We start from the raw sequence: 9741 nt of genomic DNA on the forward strand, positions 1-9741 counted from the left end.
AAGCAGCAGTGCTTGCACTGTTGTGTTTCGGCGTGGAGAGTAAGACAGCCGGTGAAATAACTGGCACTTGAGGTATCCCATCATAGGCCTCTAGGTTGGCAACGCATCTGCAATACCCCTGGTGTTGCATATGTTTATGGGCGGTGGGGATCTCTTACCATCAGGAGACCCACTTGCTCGTTTGCCATCCAGTCAAATAAAAAATAAATAAAAAAAAAACAATTTTCGCCTTTTTAATATATTCATAAGATTAAGCACCTAATTGAAATATTTGGAATGAACTATTATGAAAGATTTGAACATAGTGGTAAAGTATGTAGGGCGTGAAAATGCGTACAATAATAGGCATTAGAGGTCGTATATAAAGTACAATTTTACGCATACAAAGAATCATTAAAGTATAGGTACTAAGTATAATAGGACGATGAAAGATAAAATGCTACGAAATAGAACATTATAATAAGCTATTTAAATTCACCAAATTACTTAAGTATATAATACCGTAACGGGCCATCGTGACAAATCAATGTGCCAAAATTATAAAAAATGTAACACTTCAATCGCAAAAGTAAAAACCGGTCAAGAGCGTGTTGGACACGCCAAAAATAGGGTTCCGTAGCCATTACGAAAAAGATAAGTACTTAATATTTTTCTGAGGATTTCGTATTTTATACGGAATCTTCCAAGTTTAGGTATATTTTATATCTTAGGCTGCTATTTACTCATAAACTACTAATAATTCTCAAGCAAACTTAGCCGTTATAGTTTTCCTTGAAAGTTTGATATACTTGTGATATTGACAATAAACTTGCAATTACCTCTACGGGACGTATGACTATGGCCCAAGCCCTCTTGTTCTGAGAGGAGGCCTGTGCCCAGCAGTGCAATCAAAAACATCCATTAAACTGACATTGAATCTTAGCGTGGTAGAGAAGTTGTGTGTTTCATCATCATCATCATCATCATGTCAGCCGAAAGACGTCCACTGCTGGACATAGGCCTCCCCCAAGGCTCTCCACTCAGACCGGTCTTGTGCTTTTCGCATCCACCGCGATCCCGCGATCTTAACCAGGTCGTCGCTCCATCTTGTTGCTGATGGCCGATGGGGTCAAAAGGTTCTCGAATGGCGTCCGCGGACCGGGAGACGAGCTGTCGGTAGGCCTCCAACAAGATGGAGCGACGACCTGGCTGTGTGTTTGTTACGCGATAACTCAGCCAATTGCGGGCCGGATTTCAGAATTCTTTTTTTGTTCTAAAGGACATACTTCCAAGGTGGTTCCATTATCACCAAGTCAGGATCTGATGATGGAGTCTTAAAAGCACACCTGTGGCGATTTTGGCATTTTTAACACCAAGTCAAGTATTTGACATTCAGAAAGTATAATTTGGTGAACTGGCCCTGATAAAGAAGACCGTAGGTACCGGTGCTCTGTTATAAAATAATATGTATAACTATGCAGACAGGGTTAACGTTGACTTAAAAACCTAAACAATACTGTATCCGCAACTGAACGCAGTACAATTAATACGTAATCACGTTTTGCAACGCGGCCTCTTCCTAACTGTGCAACGGTTTCCGAAAAAACAGACCCGAATACTTGCACTGTGCTTATTAATTACTGGCAACTAGCGGCTCGCCCCGACTTCACACGGTGACATTTTTCAAAAATGTTTCTAGCCAAGGACACTTCAAATTTTTGAAATCGATAGTATATGTAGTTTTTAGACGACCAGATGGCCTAGTGGTTGGAGAACCTGACTACGAAGCTTGAGGTCTCGGGTTCGATCCCCGACCGGGGCAGATATTTGTATGAAAAATACGAATGTTTGTTCTCGGGTCTTGGGTGTTTACTATGTATTTAAGTATGTATCTATCTATATAATAATATTTATCCGTTGCTTAGTACCCATAACACAAGCTTTGCTAAGCTTAGTTTAGGACTAGGTCAATTGGTTTGAATTGTCCCGTTTTTTTTTTTTTTTTGAGTTAATTCGTAACAAATATCCTAAAACAAAAAACAAATCTTTCCTCTTTATAACATTAGTGTAGATTATTATTATTATTATTATAATATCACTATTATTATATTATTGCCCGCCGTATTGCCCCTCATTTCAGTCTTTCAATTTCAGTTTTGTTACACAAAACTTGTCCTGACAATAACAAACACAACAAAAAAAAATTACTTATCTAATTCGGTGCTGTAAGATCTGATCGGTGCCGTAACCATCAGATCTGGCACTTAAATTAGAATTCGGGAATGCTACAAAATTATCCTGTGAATTCCCAGATTCAGAAGCAGTTCGTCGCTTTTAAAAACGTTGCATAAAAACATAGACGCCTTTTCTTGTCTTGTAACTTAGCGGCTGAGATTTCATAGCTCACGTGGCAATATCTTTGTAAATCTCTCAACTAGGTTAGCTGAAAAAGATCCCTTATTAGTGGTAAGTTTGCTTTCGTACTTTTTCTGTTTATCTGTAGTTTTATTTTGAATTTTCTGTTGTGCAATAAAGAGTTTACAATATACTAACATAATAATATATATCGGGATAAAAATACAACACGCCGAAAGCAGTATGAAGTCATCTCAGCACGAGCTAGCAGTAGTCATAGAAACTAGCATATAGGTATAGTAGACTATTATAGATCCTGGATCTAACTGTCTTTGGGTGCATTGTCGTGCATTAGATAATTTATTGAATCAGGCGTTAATTTGCGGAGGTCCATATCAATGAACTAAAATAATTTATTAGCTCAATCGCGACCTTATGATAGCTAAGTTTATGCAAAATATGTGTACGTGTGCGTGTGCGAATTGTGTGCTTGAACACGCATATCTTGCATAAACTTAGCTATCATAAGGTCGCGGGTGAGCAAATAAATTATTTTAGTACATTAGCTGGAACAGCGTTGCGGCTTGCCGTAACATTATGCTGAGTGAGGTCCACTTTATACTATTCGATGTTTTTTTTTTTCATCTAATGTATTTTTATGTGTATTGAATATGTGTAAATAAATGTTTCTCTCTCTCTCTCTCTCTCTCTCTCTCTCTCTCTCTCTCTCTCTCTCTCTCTCTCTCTCTCTCTCTCTCTCTCTCTCTCTCTCTCTCTCTCATTCCAGGGTAGGCAGGTAAGTAGTGTAGTACTTAGCGCCGCAGCAGCGCACCACAGCACTGCTATCTACTAAACGCATGCCTACGGGTCCACTTCTGATAATATTTGTTTTGTCAATCTAGCATTGAACGCCGCTGTACCTACACCGTGTCAGAGATAGTGTAGGTAACTGTTTAGTTGGAAAACGGACGCCACAACAATGGGACGTGACATCGAAATGATTTGCCAATTACAGCCAAACCATTCATTCACGATCCGCTGTAGCACCATTTCAAATTAATTGCTACAGAGGCTGCCTTGACGAGTGCAATCAAAGCGTGCTGTGACAGGGTACTAACAGTGGGTTAGTATTGGATTTGTTTAGCTGTAAGTTGACGTTTTGTGAAAGGTTATGTTAACCGGAAGTTGTTTTTTCGGAAGCTGATGACAGAGACCGAGATATTCGAAAAAAACTGTTGATGCCAGAGACAATAACGGTCTTCTTAATCATCGATAAACTACAATTTAACACCAATAATGTGCGAGGATGTGTTGTGAGGAATATGTTTTTCATTAACCAATAGAAACGCTTCGTTTACCTCGCATCGCTCCGCTCAGCTGTTTCCACCAGAGACGTGCTAAGCGACGATGGGTAAATCAAGTATTTCTATTAGAAAAACACATTCTCGCACATTATTGGTGTAAACGCAGCTTTAACATACTAGTGTCTACCCTCGGCTTCAAACGTATAACTATCTCTATGTCTATATAATAATAATAAATAAAATAATAATAATAAATATAACGGGACAATTAACACCAATTAACCTAGTCCCAAAGTAAGCTTAGCAAAGCTTGTGATAAAGGTACTAAGCAACGGATAAATATAATTATTTAGATAGATACATACTTAAATACATATTAAACACCCAAAACCCGAGAACAAACATTCGTATTTTTCATACAAATATCTGCCCCGACACGGGAATCGAACCCGGGACCTCAAGCTTCGTAGTCAGGTTCTTTAACCACTAGGCCATCTGGTCGTCTATATATCTTTCTCTTGTTAACCATTATTTTCATGTGCTTTATGTACAATAAAGATTTACAATACAATATCTAGCAGCTCAATTGGAATCTAACTAAATTTCTATGAGAATCCTCAACAATGAAATCTTGGTCGTCATTGACTTTGCACTAAAAACAACTGTGTCAAATATCACGACTCTACCAGCGGTTGAGACTTCGATATTTTATCCAGATTCCGTGGGAATATCGGGATAAAAAATAGCCTATGTGTTATGCCAGATGTTCAGCTACTTTCATACCAAATTTCATCCAAATCTGTCCAACCGTTTTGGCGTGAAGGACTAACAAACATACACATACTCACAAACTATCGCATTTATAAAATTAGTACGAATAGGAAGTAGGACTAACTGTTCAAGGAAGTGGGTTTGTTTCATTGGGTTTCACGAAACTAACTCACACATGCTTTATCTAGTCTAGACAGACAAACGTAAAATTATGACAAGTAACGTAAAGATAAGCTAAAACTAAGACCAGTTAAAAATGATAATGTTGTGACGGACGGAATTTCGCTTTCGTCTGAGACAATTAGTTTCTAATTTGGGAGGCGAAATACTATAATTTATCTAATAGTCTGGGCTCAGTCGACTGTTCCGTGTACAGTGAGGTGCAAGTTGCGGGACTGCAAGAATTTGCAGCCATCATTTCCATTTCCAGACAGAACAGAACAAGTTTAGCATAGAAAGAGAAATGTTATCGTCTGTAATTCCATGCTATTTAAAAAATACCCTTCTGAAGTTATAGTGGAAAACACGTTTTTTGAAAAGTACTTTCTGAAAATTATTTCTAATACCTAATTTCAAGCCTGCTCAAACTAGCGAAGCAATTCAAAGGTGTGTGTGAAGTTCCTAATTGGCACTGGGTCTGCGTGGGAACTACAGACCAAGTCTCTTAGAGGAGGCCTGCGCCCAGCAGTGGATGTTTGTAAGCTGAAATGAAAACGACTCTTTAGAGAAGCGGACCTCGTTTAGGTTACCCTTTTTTCATTTTTAGGTAGGGAACCCTAAAAAACAAACAGAGCAGAAGCAAAATGCTTCACTATCAGCTTTGTAAAAAGAAAATGTAATCCAGGTATCGCAATCCTGTACATAACAATTCTAGTAAACGGAATCGGAAGTTGAATCCAAAATTACTATCTTGCTCACATTTGTCTGAAACGAGCGAGAGGGACATAAGATTTTAGGTCCTACTTTCGTGTAGGTTTATTTTACTGGCCTCAATTGCACCGCGACTCACCACGGTTGCCGCGCATAATGCCGAGGTCACACTTTGCTGATTCTCTGGCACCACACTATCGCGTTAGCCTGGTTCACTGTTACAACTTGTTTGGATTACGGTCAAAATTGCGACAGCACTCTATGGTAACATTATTAAGAAGATGATCAAGTAGAATGTTAATTTTGAGCACGAAAAATTATTTTTATTCTGAACACCTGTCAAGCCGTTTTAGTGCAAAAGAACAAGAAACACTTTGTCTTAATGATGGTGGCTGTACGAGAATTACTAAAATCATGGATGTTTAAAAAGAACGGGATTCTTTCGACTGCCATAATTTTATAAGTCATAATGTAATGTTTGTCTAATTTTTATTAGTTATAATTTTTTTCTTGCTGAAACCATACATTTTTTGGTAAATTTTTAAATGGTCACCTGTAGAATGCTATAATAAATTATTTCAAAGAAAAATGATTTAAGTATGTCACATTAAATTATGACAAACATTACATTATGACTAACAATTTTTGACCAGTCGATATAGACCCAAAAAAACGTTTATATTCTGTATGGTACACGTTAATTTTACGTCAACGGAATACAAAAGGAGTTTGTTAACCTTCCGGTTAGTCCCATGGCGTGTGTCACTCACTTGTCACTCAATATGGATGAAGTCAAACCTGAGAGCTATTTCACATTATCCGATCCGATATCGGTATCGGACGACGATAGACGACACCCGATACCCGACACCATGTGCTGTTTTCCGATACGGCCGGCTCAAAATGGTCGCCACGCATAGAGCTCTGCGCACATAGAGACAATTTAGGTAGATACACGCATAGCTAACATACAAACATTATCGTCCGACAGCCCACGGGCGTCTAATGGTGTCGTCAACATATCGATGTCGGCTCCGATATCCGATATCGGGCCGGCCAATGCAAAAGACAGGTAGTACATATTTTTTACATTTTACTTGCACCGATATCGTATTATCGCCCGATAACGACCGATATCGGATCGGATAATGTGAAAACGCTTTGAGTCGAACTCACATTGCCAGTAACTTGCGAACTTGGCCCTGCAGGGCTACTAAGAAATTCTAAAATCGAAGTTAGTGTCGTTCTGTCCCTCTGACACTTATACTATTTCACACGAGAGCGATTATAAAATAAAAAATAAAAAATCATGGGACAATTCACACCAATTGACCTAGTCCCAAAGTAAGCTTAGCAAAGCTTGTGTTATGGGTACTAAGGAACGGATAAATATAATTATATAGATAGATACATACTTAAATACATAGTAAACACCCAAGACCCGAGAACAAACATTCGTATTTTTCATACAAATATCTGCCCCGACACGGGAATCGAACCCGGGACCTCAAGCTTCGTAGTCAGGTTCTCTAACCACTAGGCCATCTGGTCGTCTAAACCCACAGACAGATACACAGACAGACAGACACATATAGCGGTTAAACTTTATATTGGCGTTTAGTTATTTAACGAAAAGAACGAAAATTAGATTAAATTAGCGATATTAGACAGTGAGAACCCTCATGACTATGAGTTAAATGCTATACGTCCGATAGAAAGTCATAAAAACTGAAATTGTTTTGTGTCTTAGGTGAGCTCTAGCAAAATCTGTCTGTCTATGCCAGAAACCGTATAACCTAACCCAAAAAAAGGAGGAAAATCTCCGACATTGTCAGTTTAAAGTTCAATATCTCAAAAACTGTCAAAAACGGCTGAACCGATTTTGATAAAACATGTCTAAGAACCATCGCTAGAAAACTTGCTTTCAAATTAAGAACCGCATTTAAATCAGTTCACCCGTTTAAGAGCTACGGTGCCACAGACAGATACACAGACAGACAGACACATATAGCGGTTAAACTTATAACACCCCTTTTTTGCGTTGGGGGTTAAAAAAGAACGAAAATTAGATTAAATTGTCAATTAGACAGTGAGATCCATCATGGACTATGACGTTATATGCTACGACGACCATAGAAAGTCCATAGGTACTAATAGTACATTGTGTCTTAAGGGCGGCAAGTGAAGAATTACGACATTTACCGACTTGGGTTTCATGACAAGAACAAAAGGTCGAGGGTTTTTATTTGGACCCCAATCAAGGTGGCCTGCATGTTACGACACTGTTTACGAGCAAGTGTGATGAATTTTTTTTTTCTAAAACGAGATGGATTACAAACTTCATTCGCTCCATGATATTCCTTAAATGTTTTGTGTCACATTAAATTGTTTAAAACAGCATTTGTGTTCCATGCATATTCCCTATTGTGTAATAATAATAAGTAATAACTTTAGTCACCCGAGACATAAGGCTGCTGCCACACCGGATAGCACGTGCCAGGAAGCGAGGAAGCGTGAGCACGTGTCGAGAATGCCAACGACACAACGAATGATTTAATTTGACACATCGGTTTATGAATCTGTTAAAATTTAATTTTTGAATAAAAGTTTTTTTTGCTGACTTCCTTTTTGTTGACTGTACTTGCATGATCCTCCAACTTACATGATGTATACTTACTTAATTACAAGTCAATCCGACTTGTAATTGCAAGAATGAACTGGTAAGAATTGAGCCAAACTAAAACAGCAAATGCATTCAGCGCCTGACTTCCACAGGTGCCACCGACGCACATGTGCGGTCTAAATGTATGAATAATAATGACAATGGCACTGGGCGTAGTTCCGAAAACGCATATGTGCGTCGGTGGCAGTGAATGCTTTAAATGGGTCCCACTGAAAAACAGGGTTGCGGTTTGCTGCAACATTATGCTGGGGGGGGTCCAATTTATTCTAAACACTACTTAGGTACTATATACTAATTTTTACTTTGTAGTATTCGATGTTTTTTTGTTATAATATTATTCCTTCCTACTGTGTTTTTCTGTATATCAAATTGTCCATACAAATTTCTCTCTCTCTCTCTCTTTCAACAAAAAAAGCTGACAACACGTACAATTGGCATTATTGTTTTATGACATGCAAACGATTATCAACTTTAGGGTGGTAGTAGACCACATATTATATGGCTGATGGTACATAAGTGTAGTAAAGCCAAAATAATTTATATGTAAATACCAGTAAATTTCGTACGAAAGCTATGTGTTTAAACGGTCGTCTTATCTAATTAGAGCCTCCATAATTAGGCCAATAAAGTAAATCACGTAGAAACATTCAGTTAATTAATTCAAATTGGGTGTGAAATTCAATAGCGCCTAATAACGAAGAAGAAGTATTCATTTACGTTACAAAGTAATTGCCGTAACAAAATCCGAAGGCGTTCTGTTAATTACAAAGAAAATTAATTTCAGACTATAATACGTCCCACTGCTGGGCCCAAGCCTCATCTCAGAATGCAGGCTAGGGCTGTAGTTCCCACGCGGGCCCAGTGTGGATTAGGAACTTCACACACACATTGCTTTGCAAGTTTGTGCAGATTTCCTCCTGATGTTTTTCTTAATAATGGTGATTCAAGATTTTCCATAACTGCTGAATTCCGTTGAAGAAATGACGTAAAAATGTAGTTCTTGATTATTTTATTAATTTTTAAGTATTTTTCAGAAACTTAAACTCAAGTTTTGTAATGAACTAAAAGAATTGGACCTCCGCAAAGTAACGCCTGATTCAATAAATTATTCAAGTTTTATTTCATCGCAAATAACTAAAAAAGTAACTTGAAATTTTCGCATAAGTAAGTTATTAAAGTGTCGTAAAAACACAATAAAAGTAATCACTTCATTGCAACAACATACAGATTACTTAGGTAGGTAAGGTACTTACTGAAAAACTTTAGTAATTTTTTAATGAGAGTAATAGGGAAAAAATAGGTTAAGTACTTACCTACTAAAATCATTACAATATGTATTAGTTTATAAAAAAATAGTACTTAAATAAATACATTCCCTTGCAACAGCAAACACAATTAAAATCAAAATACGGGATAAAGTAGCCTATATTATAATATTCAAGAATAGCACAGCTTTCGAAGTGTTTTTTTTATTATATCAGTACCTGATTTCAGAGATTATTGCATAGGTAAGTATGTACAAAAATAAAAGCTTTAGTAGATTGTACAAAAGAACATAAAATGAACCATTTTACCCGAGACCTCGTTTTGTGCTCTTGTTGTACAATCTACTATTTCATTAATTATGCACGTAAACGTCGCATTTATGCTGAATATAAGCGACATAAAATATTTTCTATGCTCTTGCGTATAAAGTAAAAATCTTCGTTAAAAGGCAAGGCGATCAGGCACCAACAGCCACAAATAATAAAAGTTAGTAAAATTTTTTTTATAACTTTT

This window comes from Choristoneura fumiferana, chromosome 18, assembly GCF_025370935.1.
Source record: "Choristoneura fumiferana chromosome 18, NRCan_CFum_1, whole genome shotgun sequence".
NCBI classification, from domain to species: Eukaryota; Metazoa; Arthropoda; class Insecta; order Lepidoptera; family Tortricidae; genus Choristoneura; species Choristoneura fumiferana.